This window comes from Charadrius vociferus, unplaced genomic scaffold (genome assembly GCF_000708025.1).
Source record: "Charadrius vociferus isolate BGI_N301 unplaced genomic scaffold, ASM70802v2 scaffold7, whole genome shotgun sequence".
NCBI lineage: Eukaryota > Metazoa > Chordata > Aves > Charadriiformes > Charadriidae > Charadrius > Charadrius vociferus.
Window position 1 is genome coordinate 7,189,734 of NW_009649308.1, and position 20,878 is coordinate 7,210,611.

The window sequence follows — 20,878 nt, forward strand, 5'->3', positions numbered from 1 at the left end:
GTTCAAGGAAGTGCTCCATTCGGAAACCTGCGTGAGCTCCAGCTGGGAGAGGGACTGAAGAGAGGGAGTAGTTGAGTTCACTTGCAAGATGAGCACTGATCAAATTTTGTCGCAATCTGTGTTTTATGTAAAGCTTCCTTTTTCTGCGAGGAAGAAAGGTTCACACTCTGCAGGTATGCACTCCTGAAGCAATTTTGATAGGAGTAATTTTAGTCCCGCTGAAGTCTGGCTGGTTTGATTCATTTCCCCACAAATATATTGATATGTTGTTATTCCTATCACGTAAGGCCCAATATAAGGAAGTTTGTGCATTTGGGCCGGGTTTGCAACGAGGTGGGAGGCAAGACTTGCACGGGTAGCTCAATGCTAACTACAATGGAAAACACACGCCTGTCCCTTGCTCAGGTGGCCTCTTCCCAGCTCCAGCTCCCGGGAATTTAAAACAGTATCTGTCGTACCCTGCATTGCAGGAACTCTCAGTGACTGGGCACAAGCAGGTCAGTGGAGGTCTCTCAGAGGAAGAAGTCCAGAGTCTTGAGGAATTTCTTTGCCATTCAGTAGGGTTGAACAGACTATCATCTGTCCCTGAAGGACATTTTCAGATTTCTGTCCTTTATTTTCTCATTTGTTTCCTCAAGGTCCTTATGACTCCTAACGTATCTAATCGATAGGCAAATACTCCCAGCAAAATCTTTTTATACACCCTATAGCTTTTCTACCTAATTCTTCCATAGCCTTACGGTAAAGACAAAGTTAATAAACAAACTCCTTTTTCTCCCTCCAGCTGAGTTGCTAGATTTCTGTCCTCATTAACACTGTATAATATACCCTTGATTTGCAGTCTCGCTAAACTTGGAGAATTTTTTTTTTTTTTTGTGATACAATGAAAGTTTGTTTTAAAGATGAAACACAGGCATTTAACCTGTCAAAAACAAAGTTCAAGCCTGCAGCCTCCTGTATTTCTGCCACTAAAGACAACAGACCTGATCCTGCAGGTTTTTTTACTCAAAGAAACCTCTCAGGTTTGAATGGGAATTTTGAGTAAGCAAGGATTCATGGTGAAATATGGTTTCAAATCCCTGCTATCCTGTCCAAGGGCACAATAAATTGCTCTCACGGTGGGAGTCTAACGAAGATAAAGGGAAAGGAATCCTCCCCTCAGTCTGGCATCCCAGTGCTGCTAATGAGTTGTAAGGGTTATAGCAGCAGCCAAAGCATCTATATACTCTCTAAAGGAGGCTGTTTCAGTGGGAGCAAAGCTAAAACAGAATTTAACACTGTCAAAACCCCCATCTTACGTACCCTGCTGAATATTAACTTAGTGTCAGGTCAACTAGTCACAACCTGTTGTAGCTCACTCCCTCCAGAGAGGAAATCTCAATGACAATACTCAGTTGATGACAACGAACAATGGATCAGAGGGCACATCCAGCACGGCGTAGTCTTGATTCCAGTCAGTTTTAGCAATTCTCCTCATTTTTAGACTTTTCACTCTCAGTGTCACCAAACAAGTCAGAGTTTTTAATCCAGATGGCATTTTTCAGGGCACAAGCTATGCCAGCTACAATGTTATTTATCTTAGTCTAAAACTGCAACACAACCAGTGTTTATTCAGCTAAGGGAGTCCTATTTCTTTTTCTGAACATCTCTCTTCCATTCACATACCCACTGCAGACATGATCTTTTTTCAGTACGCGCTAGGGTAAATTCGGATTCATTTAAAAGCAGTGAATTTGTAACAATCTAAAACTGACGACCTCAAAACTGGACCTTCCATTTCTGTTGCTGATAGTATTAGTTATGAACTGATTCAGCACTGAAATTTTGCTGTCCAGTTTTAGTTCTACAAGTTATTTCTTATAATCAGATTACACAGTTAATGAATGCCCCAGTTTATTATGGAGTCAATTGCTGCAATCACCATGTATTCACCATCCCTGGTGTCTCTACATGTTATCTTACAGTATCACATTTTACTATTAACATCAGGCTATGAAATGAAACCAGAAACTCAGAGAAGAAAACGTCAACATAAATACGCTGTAGGGCAAATGGAGAGAGAGTGAAAGCAGTTATGAAAATGCCCTAAAAGCCTGTTTTATAAAAAGAGCGTGCACATGTTATACTATAATACACCTGAAGATAATTGCATTTAAAATTTCCCCCCTGTTGTGTTGCTGAGGAGATAAACACCCTTGAGCTTCAGGGTTCATATAGGCTAGTCACAAACACCAACCCAAGCTTTAATTTAAGAGAGGGAGAGAGAGGGAGGAAGAGAGAAAGAAAGGAAGAGAGGGAGAGCAGAAGAGCACGAGAAGCAACAGATAACGAAGGAATATTTGGCATGTATGCTAAGTGTGAAGTCAAAGCTTCAGTCATGGCAGACCTGCCATCAGATTGCTGGGGGAACATAACAAAAGGGTTATCCAGATAGAGAAATTGCGTATATCTAACATAAGAAATAGGGCAGGTAGTGATGATGGAGCATTGTTTTTGTCCCAAGTTCAATTTGACAGTGCACAGCATTCAGAACGAGGCAACAGCTCAATTAAACCAGGAAGGAAGGGAATCAATTCAGAAATGGGAAGACATACACTGTCAATCTACATGTCATGAACCAGACAACAAAGAAGAAATACCCAATTTTCCACATGGTCTGGATGTGTTTCTTCCACACAAAATAAGGTATAGTGCACATATTGCTGATGCCAAGACCGATGCAAAAGTCCTTAATACTGTTTGCATCAACTAGTGACGTATTTTTCTTACGATAGCATGTTTCATACAATAGTATGTAACACGCTTACGTTACCAATGAAAGCATCTCCTGCTGCTTTGACAATGCTCAGCAGACTCTAACTCCTTGTCCTTGCTATCTCCTGACCTTACCCAGCCCACTTCCCACCTACCAAGTGGCTCTGCATCTTTCTATTCACTCCCAATCTCATTTCTCCTCTACTCCTCCCTTCTCTCCCTGCTGCCCCTCTCTTCACCTTTTCTCATGAGACTTTGTCTTCACACCACCATTCATCACTCAACCCCGCTTTTTCCAGTCTTCCCTCCTAAACACTTTCTTACAACACACACAGCAATCCTAATTTTGTATTCAGAGAAGAGTTTGTAATGATGAACAAAGCCCTCTAATGTGGGTTTGTGGATCTAGCTCAACCAGAAAAGCATCCCAAAATTTCCAATTTCTCTTCTTAAAAGTCATTAAAAAGTAACCTTACCGCAAGACAGGGAAATTAGCAAGAAAACTAGTGTCCTTCACTGAGTTTGCTGCCTTTCCAACATCTTCGGATGACACAGACTGGATGCATTTCAGGAAAATGACACAGTCTTATTAATGCAAGTAGCGTATGGTTGGTGCTAAACACAGAAAAGTGAGCTAATATTTAAAATGATCGTAGTAGTTATATACATTTAGAGAATTGGCTCTTGCAATCATGAATGAAATATGGCAGCCTCATACTTCATGCCAGCAAGAGCACTCAAGGAAAATCTACTGTATGGAACTACTAGTAGAAACTCCTAATGATTATTAAACTACTCAGGAAACCCAGAGCTTAAAGTAGATGTGATCTGTCAGAGTCCTGCTGCTTCTGGAGCTACAGCAACACATGCTGATCCCCTTCAGTTTTCCAGTCCACACAAAACAGTGAATACAATCTACACGCACCAAGGTGAAAAACTCCATATTTCCACCAGTATGCCTGTAGTGGCTAAACACCAGGACAAAAAATAAAATACATCAGCCTTACACTGCAAACTTTCCTTTTGTATTACCTGCATAGAAGGGCGATCTCGGTATTTGGATGAGAACTGTATACATACAGCAGCGCTAGTACAGTAATTAAGAAAATTAAGAAGTCTGTGCCACCGATCCTTATAACATTAGGGACCTAAACAGGATTGAGCAGCTTACACAGGTACCTTCAGGACAAAACTCTTTTCAGACAAGAAAAATTATTTTTCCATTAAGTACATGTACTTAAAGATAAGAGTAAGCAATTCAAATTAAAGTATCTGCCACACCATGACAGGAGCAGCCTTCTCTTCACACACACCTCCTTTCCCTGCATGCCCCAGAAGAGGCAGGCGCCCTTCCCTTCTAGCTGGCCGGGCTGTCCCAGTCCCCTTGGGCAGGACGCATCTCCTACATTGTGAGACAGAGCAGGTGATCAGGGAGTAAAGCAAAAGTAACACCCTGCTATCCTCGTTACAGACCTGAAGCTTGTATGAATTCAGACCATGACCAGACCTCATTCAGTGCAGTCCCTAGGAACGCACACTCCCATGCACAGCAAATCACAACATTTCCCAAACCCATTTCAAAGTTTATCCTCATTCTAATTTAATTAATCAGAAAGATATCACCTTGGTGTGCCACAAAGGTAGCCAAGGAGGTCAAAGCTGCCTTTTTTTTTTTTCCAGTTAAAGCTTATTTAAGAAAAAGAAAGCAGGCTTTAAGAATAATCATTGAGTTTCCCCCTCCTTCCAAATATTACTTTCCACTTTTAGATCACAGTGTGTCATCAGGATGAGCACCTTATCACTAGCCAGCAGGGGGAATTCAGTGTTTGTATTTATATTTGCATTTATATGGCATTTTCATACACTGTATCTCAAACCACTGACAGAGCAATGAATCACAGACCTGGGGAGTGGTGACTACATGCATCACGGCGGCAGCAGCATCGCACAAGTGGTACAGCTGGAAACGCTTTGGGTGCTAATTAATCTTGGCTGCTACTAATTCACAGAGAGGAGAGCCTGGCCTGACAGATTTGGCTCTGCCTTACAGTTTGGAGGTGAGCTCAGAGAGACAGCATTTAAAAAACTGGGTTTGGTAATGTCTGATATAGCATTTCATTCAGAGGATAGGACCAGCACAGTGCTCTCAAAAGACAGCACGTGTTGTAGGTGCTTGACTAAAATACCATAGTATACTATGGGCTTCAAGTCATTTTTTCTCTTCTTTGGGTACATAACCAGAACACATCTGAAATATTTGGGAACTTAGAAAATCAGTTCATTTAATATGAAGGCATACTAAAAAAAATACTGAGTGTATTCAGAAGGAGAAAAATAAACAAACAAGCAAACACCACACACCAAAACTACTCAGCTTTCAAAATAATGTAAAATTCAGTCTGCTGAGATTCTGGCTCTGGCTATTTACGAAACCTGGATATGGCGTTGAAAAACAAAGGGATCAGACCAGAGCATGTGGTTCTCATCCCTCTTTAATTCAAGATTCGGGGCTAGTGGCAGTGCAGGTCTGAGACAACTGCTCGGAGTAGTACAACCTGTCACACTGCCGGGACCAACCCTGTGATCGTGCAACTAATAATGCAGCCGCTTAAGATGTACAAATATGCTTGCTTCCCACAGAAACCGAGACACTTCCAGGGTCACTGCAATTGCCCTGCGCTGCTAGCAGGGAGTAATTGCTGTATTCATGAGAAAGTCAGGATTCCCGCAGGACAGCCCCTTTTATGCTGCTGAAAGGAGTGGGAGTGTCTCCTAACAGCCGCCTTCTGTGCCTCACACAAAAGTTGCCACATCAGAGCCCTGGATAATTCATGTTTCTCATTCCTCATCGGCCCTCTCGCTCTGTCCCCCTCACACCAGCAAACTCAGTTGTACTGCTGAGGCTGCAGACTGCTCTGATTAATTGCTCTCATTACCAGCTCATTTTTTAAATTTCCCTTCATTTTAATGCAGAACTTTTCTCTGGAACCTGAGTTGTAAAAAGTAAAAAGCAGTAATAACTATGAAAACAGGGCCCAGTAGCTGGCAAGAAGTGACTGCTTCTCCAAAGGGAGAAAAATGAGAAGGCAACCCCTCGGAAGAGAGGAGCTAATGATGAGCAATCACAAGCAAAGTGACCTGCTCAGCGAGGCCTGCAGACACGCGTAAAGGGTGCTAGCAATCACAAGAGGAACAGCAAGAAGCAGCATTGCATAAGGGCGGCGGAAAGTGCCATACCACACCTGGATAAACCCTGCAGCCCCTTGCCCTGCTTCAGGTCCTGCTGGAGAGGGCGGCGTAATGACAGGGATTTAACATTACATGACAGGAGAGGCAAGTTTCTCTACAGAAATGGCACGTTTCCAGCAGGATTTTCTTTGAGATAAGTAAAGAGTAGATAAAACGCCAAGCGATTCTCAGAGGTGAATCAGAGGACTTGCTGTGGACTTACCGTAAGCATGGAAAAATAGCAAATACCACTCTCTTCACTTGAACATTGACAAACAAGCCCTTTGGAACAGAATGAATGAGAACGTAAACTTGAAAAATTAGGGGAACAGAAACATGTTTTTTTCTGCATGGATGAAATGTTGAAGGTACTGAATATGGCAGTCCCGGGCCATTATTAAAATGCACTACCAGTAAAAGGGTGCATGATGATTGTTCTTTATGGACTGTTTTCCGTAAGTTCAATACTCAAGAAAGGAGTATTTTTCTACACCAGGCTTTAATGTGTAGGCTTACACCTCCACTACAATTCCACTGTACCGTGGCATAATTGATAATTTAACTTATCTTACCTTGCCCTGGCAGATTCTGGAGTCATCCTGTTGCTTTAATGAGTGTATTCAAAGTTTCTGTATCACAAATTAAAGTTTCTTAACAACCACTCTTGATTATGGAAAAGAAAGAATAAAGTCTGTCTACTTACTGTTTGAATAATGCTAACAGGATGAGAACCCGTAGAAACAAGGTACTGCTGTAAATCTCTGACTACAGGGAGGCAGATCAGGAAGAAGTTTCCATTTTCCCCAAACAATACTCCTACTTCATCACTGGCAGACACAATTCAAGGCAACCATCATGGGCTATAGGCATAATACAGCTCCTGCAGTTATGAAAATGAAAAGATGCAAAAACACAAGTCCTGAAAGCAGTTCTCCTTTCAGCATAGTTTTTAAAGACAAGAAATACATTTGGTATTCTTCCTGTTGCAACAATTCTTCCTGTTTACAACACAGACCACACGTAAAATTATGCTAAATTAAAATACAGGACCACCTAATACGATGTAATTTTGCAGTTATTAAGTACTCAGTGAACTCTAACTTCAGGACCGGGAGATTTTTTGCATTGCATAAAGGATGTAGTATTCCTGTCTTTAGTGAAATGAAATGAGCTGAATGCTCAGTAAATAGCAAGTTTACCCTTGACCTTCCTTGCCACTAGATGCTTGGTTAGCAGCCATTTAGGGATGCTTGACTAATAACCAGTTCATCTCTGTTCAGCCCTTGATAGCTCAGATTGCCTGGCATTTCTCAGCTGCTCTACACTGATGTATGCTTGTAAAATGCCTGAGAAATAACATGAACCCAGTTCATATGATCCAAATTAGAGGCTGCTATTGAAAAACAAACTAATGTACCAACTCTGTTTCTTTCTGACCGTGCTCTGCATTTCACAGTCCTTAATTTTTGCCAATTAAAATTAATTCTTGAAGATTCACAGCCCGGAAATCCCATGTTCCCTGACATGTCAGGTTGTGTTTCTGTTCAAAGATGGAAGCAATTCCTCCAGAAAGCCCAGTCTGACACAATCAAACATATCTTGTCAAAGTCCAGTTAATCACAACCCTGCACTTAATCACATCAGCTCTTTCAGCTAGCCCCAGACAGTATTCCATTTGGGGATTCTTGGAAAGTTCAATATAATCTAGTATTCAAACAACCCAGATCGCACCTTGTTCCTCAACTCGGTGCTGCTTTCTACAAATATGTCATTATTCATTAAAAATGGTGTCATAATTTGAAATACAAAGTTTCTGAGAACTCACACACATTCTGCAAGTTGCCTGGATAGAGATCAATGTCTTGGGTTAAAACTTCTATTTGCAATCTGGGGATGGCTTGAGAAACACCACAGTGTTATAAGGACAGATCAGGGAACGTATCTGGTCTTCTGATACTAGTTTTTGGGTACATCACTTAAAAATACTGCCCCAAAATTTAGCCACCCATGCATAAGATCAACAAATGCCTCTCCGTTGTTAAGAACGTTCTCGATTTACAAAGCATCTTGATGAGATTTATTTGCTAAAATTATGGACCTATTATTTATTTTGTTTGGACAAGATCTAAGAGTTAAGTATTAATATCAATTGTCGAAGTCATTTTCAGAACAAAAGGCAGACTGAAGAGGAGGCTAACCAAAGCTCAGGCTTCCATCACACTTTCTCCTGCAAACATCACTTAATCCAAGCTTCCCTACTGCCGCATCATTCAGAGTCACCTTGACCCAAGCATTGTGTTACAGCCGCCCTGTAAAACATTACTCTGACTCCCTGCTTTTCAGAGGTATGAATGAGTGGAAGATATTTCCCATTAAAAACTTAAACCAGGTGGAATGTCGTGGCTGTGATATGAAAGTAAGGTTGCTCAGAAAGTAACTAGAGTGGATGACAAAAATCTCTTGACAGGACTGCCCGTGTCCTGCGGGGAGGTGTAAGCAATAGCACGCCACACCGCTGCTTTGTTTACAGAGCACACGGCTACTTTTGAAGGAAAGGAGACTGAGAATCTCTGCAGCCCCTCAGCGGGAGTCTCTTGAGGCGACAAGGGGTGTTTTGCAGCTTGGAGAGCTGTGTAAAAGCAATCCCCGCTGTGTTCAGTGGATACTGGGAACGGCAGAGTTGGCCTGTGCTGTTCGGGGCTAACGACTGTTTCCAGCCTCAGCTGCCAGCCCGTTTGCCAGCTAGTGGGAGCACCGTAAATCCCCACACGTTAATGAAATAAGTGTGGGGTTTGCTGGCCTTAGTGATTAGTAGCACTTTGACTCCAGCTTCCCAGTAGTCCTGCTAACCAGCCAGCAAAAGACATGACCGGCAAGCCCCTAGATCCCCTCATTAAAAACTTCCTATGATTTTAACAATATTTAATGGAGAAAATAGTTTTAAATCCAGCTATTTTCAATTTATTCTAACCTTCAAAGCTTGCGTGCCTTCAAACAGAATTTCCACCTCTTCTGAGGATTATTATTTAAACCAAGTATTATTAAATAATATCAAATCAGTTCATTTGCAAAGAAAATAATTAAAGTCACACTAAGTATATGAAGAAGAGGATGAGCGATCTGACCTTTTAATTGAATGATTAACACTAGTCAGCAACAACACAGTGAAATGACAAAGGAAAAGTGACCTTTTTATGTCTTCACTGAGAATGGAAACAGGGCACCAGCAGCATTTAAACCCTTTCAAATTGTAAGTTATAGAACCACTCACCTGAAAGATCATTCATAACAAAAGCCTTCCAAGTTCAGCACTACTAAGACATGTACAGTATGTATATGGAATACATACTCTGCTCAGTCCATGGAAAAACAGCTATTCTCAAAAGGGGCCAAAAGAAAAAAGGTCAGTCTGTCATATTTTGCTAGTATCTGTCTTAAAGTCTATTAAATGTATTCCTCTGAAACAGATGGACTCTGCATCAGTGACTCTCTGTCAAAGCCATTACGAAAGTAAGTGACCAAAGTGTTTAGATATCTACCGGACTACTCAGCGAAGCAATGAATACTTAGCACTGGAAGTGAAAGACAGATTGTAGGGCTTTCTCGCCCAGTTGTTATAAAAATAAAGGCAGTTGCCACAGTTATAAAAATAAAGGCGGAAATTAAAAAAAGAGGGGGAGGGGGTCAGCACATAAAGAAAATGAAAGCTGGTTTAGGCAAAGAAAGTAAAATGTGGGGTTTTTTAAAGACTTCTCTAACTTTCTATATTTTGAAGTATAGCTTTCAAATTGAATTATTTCCAGCCAGAACAAAAGGTTAAGGTCTTCATGTTATCTCAACCCAAGGAATTTACAGGTTTTGAGTGTTTACACCCTGAATGAAGCAGAGATAAAAGAAAATTGAAACTTACAGGTTTTTTTCTGGCTTTGTGGGTTATTCCTCAAATAAACTATATAAGATTCAAGCACACAAAGACACTCAAGTATCTGTGGTAGCTGTATAGCAAATAGCTACGAAATGTATACTACCAAATATATAGGCTTCTTCTAGAATTTGCTTGTAAACCAAGCAGGTGGCAAGAGCGTAGCTCATGGCGAGCGGCATTTTTACACAGATCCTCTGATCTAGTTATATACTTCCCAAGTAGCACATCTAATCTAATAACTAGAATTGTGTTTTACACCTTTTTCTATGACTGAATAAGTCCAAGACTATAACTTCTAGCAGTATTTTTGGACACCCACACAGTTCTAAAAGAAGCCTCAACCATCCTTCTATTTCCTTTGATAAGACTCAGCCCTTTAGCTAAGATCAAGAGCGGTATCAGTTCAATACCTGAGATAGTCTCCTGGGAGAAGGTATGCCCTGCACTAAAAGAGAAGGGGACTCAAAACTTCTCCATCACCTCTTATTAATATCCAAGTCATTAAAATGCACGGCCTTATTACGGATAAGCTGAAACTTCTTTAAACGTGTTTTATTGTGCCAGCATTTAGCTATACATGGTTTGTACTCCTATATTTTGATCATCTGTTTTTCCATTCTTTAACACGTAACAGTGATATAAATACCTTCCCAAGGATGAATACCAGTAACGTAACTACAGTAAGCAATACGCACATCTGTATTTTCATAATACCTCACAGGCTACATTTCATGGTTTGTTTGCTTATCTGTTTTTCTGCCAACACAGAAATAACTTCTGCTTCATTAGAATAACTTCAAATGTAGGAAAACATATACAGAAAAAAACTATTTCATTTTTATTTCATTTAAACCATATTCTTAGAAGTCTGCAGCGTATACTCAGTTGCATGTCCTCACAATAAAATCCATCTGAACACAGAAGTGAAATGAGCTGTACAGCACTTCCATATCAAAAGAAATCAGTAAAAGCTCTACTTAGCGAGCTCTGCTACATCTGACTTTGAGTCTGATTTCCATGCACAGATGGACAGCCACCTAACATTGATAGGGCATTTTCAACTACCATAACGACCAATTCACGATATTTTGCACTTTTGTAGCTATTTCCATCTAGAGACAAAATGGGTTCAAAAATATAAACGATACAGCTAAAAATGCGAAAAGCCCGAGGGATTCTCTTAAGAGAGTCAGACATTGCAGCATCAGACACATGGTACAGCTCTGTCCAGGCGAGCTCACATTCAGACATTTTGTTCCTCAACTCTTTAGCTGTTAGGAAAAATTAAAAAAAAAAAAACCCAAAAAATATAGTTCCTTGCTATCTTAAGGCTAATTTCTAATATGTTGCTTTGAAAATTTGACCAAGATGACAGCTGCTTACCAGTGCCAACAAGTTATTGGCTTTTGTGGAGCTTTTTGACCTCTGGAACAGTAATGTATGAAAAAGAAAGAAAATAAATTTACCTCTTCATTTTCAACTTATCAGGTTTTTGTTATCTAACCCTGAAGTGAAAGAAATTATATGCACTTTCCCACATTTGTTTCTCATCTTTGCAAATCCCAGTGGCTCCAGAGTCTCAAATGTGAGATAATCTGTAGATCAATGAGGGCGGATGTAAAACTCTTGCTAAGCCATGTTTTCCCAGCTGGGGGTAAATTCACTTGCCTGTATGTAAAATTCCCTAATTAGAAATGTCAAGTCTGTTAAAAGCTTCCAGAAATTGATGCTGAGCTGTACAAAAAGTTAACTGTTCCACAGCTGGGTCTTATCTGACTAGTCAGGAGAAACTCTCCCATATTGTTTATAATTAGGGCTATACTGGTGGAAGAATCAAACACTTCCAATGTGCTATAGCTACTCTGTAAATGCACCCTCTCTGCCTTGCGGTGTTCGACTTTGATTAACGAATACCTGCTGGCCTAGGGCCCCTTGCTTATGGGAAGCCTTGATGGAACCTTAAGGAATAGTAACACCTAAACTGACTGCCCTTTAAAATTTTGTGAGATGAGAGTTTCCTCATATCAGCCATAACAAGAGCCCTTTACACCCCTCTCGGGATGCGCATCAGGAGGATCAGAGCTTTTGTACTCCCTCAGGCTGTGGCTAACCATGGAGGGCAGTTTCTCAAGTCCCAGAGACTCACCAGAGCCTGAGTCCAGTTTAAACAGAGCAATTCGGAAAACCTTTGATTACCAGCCTACTCATATACCCTGCAATCATGCCCAGCTCAGAGGGGAGCAGGGGCAGTCCAAACTATGCCAACAACAGGTTATACAAGTGACAACAAAAATCTGGGGGGGTTTCAGTGCTTATCTTTCTGTCCTTCCCATTGGTGATGTATCCATTGAAATTATGCTTTAAATGTGAGACCGGTAAAGGTAATATAACACACTGAAATAATCTGTCCTCCAATTATTATGGACTTTTCATCACTATAACATAGTTCTTCTCTGGATGGGTCTTTGCAACGTTACTGTACTTCCTAGCTCTCACTATAATTTGAAGACATTTTAGAATAAGGGAACAGTGACAACTAACAACAATTTTCCAGTGGTAAAACTCTTTCATTGTTCAGAATGATTTGGTAAAATTGCAGAATGTTGATATTGGTGGAGCGGAGAGAATGGCTTTAAAGATCTCAACAGAGATAAAGTCCCAACTCCACATCCCAATGGCCCAGAAGGCCACTGCATCCTGGGCTGCATCAAAAGTGTGGCCAGCAAGTCGAGGGAGGTGATTCTGCCCCTCTACTCTGCTCTGGTGAGACCCCACCTGGAGTAGCGGGTCCAGCTCTGGGGCCCCCAACATAAGGAGGACATGGACCCATTTGAGCAATTCCAGAGGAGAGCCACAAAGATGATCAGAGGGATGAAGCACCTCTCCTATGAACAGGCTGAGGGAGGTGGGGTTGATCAGCCTGGAGAAGAGAAGGCTCCGGGGAGACCTTATAGCCCCTTACAGGACCTAAAGGGGCTACAGGAGAGCTGGGGAGGGACTCTTTATCAGGGAGTGGAGCAATAGGATGAGGCGTAATGGTTTTAAACTGAAAGAGGGGAGATTTCAATTAGATATTAGGAAGAAATTCTTTACTGTGAGGGTAATGAGACACAGGAACAGGTTGCCTAAGGAAGCTGTAGATGCCCCATCCCTGGAGGTGTTCAAGGCCAGGCTGGATGGGGCTTGGAGCAACCTGGGCTGGTGGGAGGTGTCCCTGCCCAGGGCAGGGGGGTTGGAACTCCATGATCGTTAAGGTCCCTTCCAACTCTAATCATTCTATGATACTGCGGTCCCAGGCAGCAGAAAGCCCAGAAATCACAGCTCGCCAACCTCCCCACTCCCCACCAGCCTCACTGTTAACACCCAACTAATACAGAAAGAAGCGTTATTTCTGCCTGTTTGTCCGAAGAGAAGTACTGACATTTCCCCAAAGAAAATAATGCTAGAAGTCACCTGCGCTTTTTTATCTATCTGAGCTTTCACATACACTATCAGTAATTGCCCTCTCTGCTTAGGCTGATATCTATGAAATAACCTGTGTTTCACTCCCACTTGCGGAGTTCCAGTTATTGCTGTGATTAGGTGGTGAATAAGTATAGGGCTTCAGGCCTCGAGTGCTATTCTCTCCTTATGAACAATCAAACAACTGTACTGTGTTCTTCATACAATGGCTGGAAACCATAAACTCGCGCTCATTCTTTTTCTCCCCAAAAGAAATAAAAATTATGGAGGAAAATAAAAAGTTAAAGCAGCTTTTTTTCACACTTTAAGTGAAATAAAAGGCTAAAATGTGATGTCTCTACCACAGTGTGAAATGGCTTTCAAATAATGGGAAGACATGAAAGAGGATGCCATAAATGATAAGTAAAATGTTTCCCAGGAAGACAGCAGTTTCATTACAGGAAGCAAAAAATAAACACATCTTCAAAAAGCAAATAGATTTGGACCATAAACAGGGGTCCAAAGGATTGTTCAAAGACTCACCATTTGACTCCAGTGCTCATACATAACAAATATCGTTTTGTTCTGTTTCATTCTACCTGTACATAATAGCCACTTAGAGGGTTTCAAAGACAAGTAACACAGTAATTGAAAAAAGGAAATAAAATGGGTTATGTCAGCAGTGAAGTTTCCATTTAAGAAAAGGCTACTAAAACCTTGTTAACCTGCCCTTAAAAGAATAAAAGTTAGATGGGCTCTAGTGACAGTAATTAAGATTAAGGGAGAAGCTTCTTTTCGCACCATTATAAAAGCAGGCTATAGTTGCAGCAGAACAATAAAATAAAAAAAGTGTAAGGAAGTATTTCTTCACACAGCGTATAATCAGCACGTGGCCTTCACAGAGCAGGGCACAGTCACCCGTGGGAAAGGCAAGAGGTGATAGCTAATGTTCCCCTCAGCAACATTTGCAGACTCTCCGGAGGAGCAGGTAATCACCTACCGGCTCTGGCTGACAGGTGATCACCACAGGAGCTGGAAGAGAAAATTCCCCCGAGAACGCTGTATAATAACCTCTGAAGCACCAGGATCAGATGTCTGCCAAAGCTGGATATTGATGGTGATACTGTTTGTGGCACTTCTCATTATGAGATTACTGCATGGCTGAGGTTTTTTTTCCTTTAAACAGGACCTTCTCTCAATCCCTAACCCCAAATTATGGGAACAGAAAAGGCTGTGTGCTGAGAACTGAAGAGCTGATGAGTTCAGGAAATGATATATTTGCCTGCTAGGAATGAAATATTTCAGCGCAGGATAGAACCAGGGTTTCGTCCTTTGCCTTGCTGGGGGGTGGAGTGCCTGCAAGTGCGTCACTCCTGCCTAGCGCTCGGCCGAAGGGCTCCGCAGCCTCAGCCACAGCGGCTGGCGCAGCAGCGGGCGGAAAGCCTAGCAGATGTTCAGCCTTTTTGGGTACTTGGAGTTTAAAAATGCTCGTTGTCTCCAGCAGAATGAAATCAGCATGTCGTAGATAGTTGCTCGGTGCTGGAAACAATATGTTACTCTGACCGGTGGCTGAAAGAGCTACCAGGGCCATCCCGCTGCAGAAGAGCTAATAGATTTGAGCATTAGACTGCTGGGTGTCTCTGTTGGCACAAAGCCGTCTGTAACAGGCATCAAAATTGTTAGTCACTGTCATGGGGAGCCTGATGTAATTAGCTACTGAGTGAACGCATGAACAGCACCAGCGCGGGTTAGGTAAATAGGGAGAGGAAGCAAACGAGGACAATAAAACCCAAGCCCTAGGCAGCGGTGGTTAAGGACGCATCGATTTCACCCTACATAATTTTCAAGACTGTGTTTGACAAGAAATCTAAGGTTAGCTAAAATTTAGTAACTTTTGCTTGTTTGTTGTTTCACTGTTTGAAATCGGTTGAAACCAATGAAAGACACTTAACACCAGTATCATTAAGCCAAAAAAAGACTAATAAAAAAAAAAAAATAATTTTTTCCTCTCCTTCATCTCAAGCCAAAATTCCCTCATGTTCTTTCAGATACCTGTTAAATTTAGCCATAACCTATTGAGGCGAGTCATTGTGACAGACAAGAGAAAATGCCACATTGTCAAAAAGTAGCTCTGAAACATGCTTAAACTCAGGAGAAAATTGCAATTTGGGAAACTAATTCTCATTTCTCCCTGACTGCAGTTTTCACAGATTTTAATTAGATATCTATCATTCTCATAATCACTACTGTAATTACAGAGAGTTATGAAATGCTGGAAGTGGTTCTTTGTTATTCAAAGTTAAAAGAAAAAAAACATAGAGATAGTTTTTTAGAAACCTCAAGTTTCTGTAGTGACAGAAACCATTTGCTATTTCAGACCATGGGAAGTCCTGACCCAAATTCAGTTGTGATCGAGTTGCACCTGTAGAAATCAGGATTTGGGTTGATATTTTGCTATTGCAAGAATTAATCCCACAAAATGAACTCTTCCCCCAAAACATACACCCCTACAATTTACCTGGAGGTACACGCTGCAGTTACTTTCCATCACTAAAATACTAATAGTTATGCGAAGTACGTTACCCAGAATATATAGAAGACAGTCGAAGATAACACTGACCACAACCATATTTGTTAAAACACCATTAAATTCAGAAAAAAAGGTGCAAGTGTGAGCGGGATTTTGTCCTCTCTGCTAAAATAAATTGTTTAAATTGGATTTAATAACAAAGAGAAAAACTCGTTGATAGAGATATGCCTACTCATCCCACCTTGGACGTGACAGACTGGATGAAAAATAGGTCTCAGTTTGCAGTATACTGCAACACGTACTACATATTTCCAGCAACAATGCTGACACATCCTTCTTTGACCTAAATCCGTCTGGAAGCAAACCATACTAGCAGCTTCACGTAGATGTATACAATGAATATTCTCATTAAATGCTTTAAATAATGGGAGTTAATGAATGTAGCCTGGCCTCCTACCATCACAGACGTGGAGAACGCTTTGCAAAAGAGTACAACAGGCCCTGTAAATGGCAAAGGGAACTTCACATTATAAGGCAAAAAATAGGTAGTCATTCTGAGACTATGAAAGTGGCACAGTTCTTTTGATTTTGACATAACTATTGTGCTATTATATAGAATAACAGCCCCAAGTTAAATAATTAAGGTCCTTTGAAGGGTCCACACATTTCACTTTTCTTCTGACTGACTATTAATTAGAAACTGAAAAATCAGCCTCATAGCCACAAGGGAGTCAAAATTTCCAGTTTCAAAATTATTAATTTTGATTTGTTTCTAGAAAATGGATCTGTAGGAAAAAATTTGACTTGTTAACATGGTATTCCATGCCAGTCATTTACTCTCAAAATCAGTATGTCACAAGGCAAAGTTATGCCATATTCTTTTTTCCCTTTACCCACACAGCTCAGGAGTCACCAGAGGCTGTTTTTCATCAATACTGCAAAGATTCAATCTTGTGACCTAAGCAAGCCTAATAAGAAAAGTGAAAGTTTTCCCGAGCAAAGACTAAGCCACTCTAAAATATTAATTTCTCCAACAGGAAGCTTATTCCAACACCAAATACAAGACATTGAGTTTGATTCAGCACAAGAGAAACCCAGTGCAACCTTTCTCTCCAGCCTAAAATCCAACCTGCTTTAGTGAATTATCATCACTACATATGATTTGTTGCATTGAGAAGCCTTCGTTATTAAATGGCCCACAGCTGCTGCTGGGGCGACTGTTAGAGCAGGGATCACTCACACACAGACCTTACGTTATCTTCTTATTTATGAAAAGGTGAATAATTCTGAATATAATAATCCTGATAAACAAAGACTAGAAAAATACGAAAATATCACCGATTATCAGGTGTAAGGCACTATTGTGAAAGGTATTATAGTTCCAACTTGGAATGAATACTGCTTTTGAAAATAACACACTTACTTCATTCGATTCTGTGTTGAGAAAAATGAGGAGCTCCCACAGTCCAAAGACATTTATTTGTTTGTGTCCTTCAAGCCATTGGAGCTTTGGGGGATACACGTTGAAGACTTGAGGTCAATACTAAGTATTGTCTAGGTCAACTGTACAAATCCAACATTGTTCCTGAAAAGAGAAAATAAATACTTTCCTTAAAGCAGCCTCTGGGCTTTTATATTTATTCCCTTTCCTAAGGGAGCATGATTAAGCAGATGTTATTAAGTAAGTTTTTAAATTAAGTATTTGTGCAGCAAAATATTATTTAACGTAGATTTCATAATATTTCTTTTGAGAGAATGCATTAGAAGAGAAACATTATCCATGTTTATCCTTTAATCAGAGTTTGGTTTCTCATGCTGCCTCTAAACAAATGCATAGTTTGGCTGTAGCTTTCTATATTCTTACTTTTGTCTGGCACTGTGCTGTGGAGCAAACAGACTGAGAGATGCAGCAATACGTATACCCTTTAGCTCAGCTGTTATCACAAGGAAAACAGTTACTGTTGCTATGGTTGTTTGGTCAAACTGTCATCCCGTATCAACATTGTTAGTATTCACACTTGATAAAAAGATATCTTAAAAAAAGAAGAATGGGGGAAAAGTAAAGTGAAATGCTCTATAGAAGGCAACCCAATTCTCATCTAATCTCTTCCAAAAATCTGCTGTGCTAATACTAGCCTATATGCCTATCATTGAAATCATATAAGACTTCAAATAATGGTAAAGATAAGTGGAAAATAATGAAAAAGAGAACATCTGCGTGCATTGTCTCTGATTACAGTGGTGTTTAGATTTTTATTTGTGAACCACCCATAAGGTTTTTTCAAGGTCATGAAAATACTGTCTGGAAAAAATAAAAAAAAAAAACAGGGATGATTTTCAAGTACATCTAAACTGCATTAAATCTCTGCGCTCTACACTCTACAATCTGAAACTGATCCCATATGAGACTATTATTTCTCAGCATCTTGTTAGTCCTGCTTTGCACATAACCTTGTGAACTACTCATCTTTCTGAATAACTACCCTCAGCCCTAAAGGCGTACCGTCAACTTTTATGATTAGACTTGGAAATTTAAATTAAACTTTGTTTCAGACACAGCTGTACACAGCAAGAATTTGAAAGCATTCCTGCAAGGTAAATTTTTAGACAGTTCAACAGTCTAAACAGCGAAATACATGACCCAAAACAAAATTGAACAGATCTCACAACAAACCCATTCACCTGAGCTGAGACACAAACACAAAGTGCTTTTTCTTCACAGATTTCATAGCAGTGGAGATGCCACCCCCCAGCAAGGGCCAAAGAGGATTACATAAGGAACAAGGCTCCCATTAAGCATAAACACACTACAGACCACTAATACATACTGACAAGATGCTTTTCGTTGCTCTCATTCCTCCCTTATCCATTTTTCACAGAACTACTCAAAGCCAAACGCTGGTTATTTATCACAGCTATGAAGATGGTGAAGGCACAGCATAACACGGGGATCTGTCCTTTCCACAAACTCCTCCAGGTGCTCACCAGCTCCCCATGTTTTCACCACATACTGTCTTTCCTTTCATGGTCCAAGGTCTCAAAAAATATCAGTAGTCCTGATCCTGTTTGCTTGGGAATTCCAGATCCTCCAGGTGCCATTTTGCACCTGTGGAGCTAATTGCAGTGATCACTGGGGACATTGACCCTGCAGGTGTTTCCCATCACCATTAAGGCTGCTTGCTAAAGGCAGACACATGTGCTATGTGGGTAGATAAGACAAGAAACTTTTCTGCTTAGCAGAACTCTAAAAGCCCAGATGAGAAACAGGTTTACTCTTATCTTCAGGACCAGCCTTGCTGAACGCCCAGCTAAACACTGCTCACGAGGGATCGCGAGCGTGATGACACCACACAGCCCAGAGACCTCTGTAACAAACATCATCAGCTTCTCGGTCTTCATCATGGTCCAAGTCTCTCGAGCGCTCCTCTGTACCCACAAGTAATGTACTGACGTACTCTGTTCATCCAGCTACGTCCGCAGCAAGACACAGAAGGTTGCTAGAGGAGTCTATTTTCCTAAAACTTCATTTGCTCTGCTGTCTTCCGGAAATAGGATGCCTGTTTCTGCCCTTTCAGGTATAATGAAGCCAATATTTTATCTGTTAGCTTCATGTGAAAGGGTGAGAAAGGTTCTTTTATTCCCCCCTGAGGATAAGGCACAGAACCTGTGCATGCAGACCACCAATTTGTGCCTCTTGCTGCAGACAAACAACTACACATGTAAATAAAAGTAGGCTTATGTAAAAATGTTGACAAACTATGTTCTATCTGGTGTTTTAAGACAGAACCCTCTCATTTTACACAGCTAAAACTAGTAGTCTCTTTGAATGCTTTCCTAAAAATTCATCCCAAAATGGTGGCTTAGGTGCAGTTGTCTCCCACATCAGAAGTGACAGCTATTACTTTGCCTCTGCACGTTACTGCAATCCAGCTATCCAGCTCATAGGTGAATATAGATTAATATATACCCCAGCAGTATTGAAATACAAAAATGAGGCTATTATTAAAATGATGGAGGTTGAAAGCTACAGAGTATCACCTTGTCCTGATAATGCATACCTGCTGCTCAAATACTCAACATTTTGTTAGACTCTTTTTTGGCTCCATCCTAAGGCTCTAGATTTTATCTTGTACAACACTCAGTCTTGATTACTACAGCACCTAAGTTGCCACTAGTATGTTTTGGAAAGCTAAGAGAAAAGCAGGATGCTGACAGTTGAGGATGTTTATAGTTTTTGAAGAAGTGAGGGGTAGGCTATAAGAGGTTCTCTGGAAGCAATAATAGCACTGTATATTTAAGCGTAAATAGAATAATCACTTATATCAGCAGGGTAGGCAAGACTGTCATTTGCTTTGTACATTAATGTATTTATTGAGTTAGTGTTCCTGAACTCAGCATACTCATTTATTTTTTACAGTGATTAGACCCCACCAGGAGTGAAGAAGAGAGAAGGTGTGAGATTGACCAGCTATCCGATGAGCAGCATTTCCACCAATTCATTATCAGACAATTTGCAAAAACATTCTTTTCTCTCTCACACAGTGTCAGTGCCACTTAACAACTCCGAAAAATCAAATGCAAAAGAAGAAATGCATCTAAGACGTGAAAGGAAGAAAGTCCAAGCATACACCTATTTATAGTGCTTTTGTAGATCTTGCTCAGACATATCCACCAGGCAAAAGGATATGAACAAGCATTTTGTTCTCAGTTCTCTCTCTTTCTTTCTGATACAAACTTGAGGCTCTACAGAAAAACAGAAAGCTACTTGAGCTCTCATCAAATCTCAAACCAATTTTCAGCTATAAGAGAACTGTGTGTTTTGGAATACAACATAATAAAACCCAACTATGATATGTTTCTCAGCTTAAACTATCCCTCTAAGTCTGCCTGAGCTTTCAGTTAACCATGCCAAACTGAGCTCTGTAAATCTCCCTCCAAGCTTTTGCAAGCGTAATAAACTCCCTTGGAAGGTAAATAGCTGTGTATGTCTGGAGTGAATC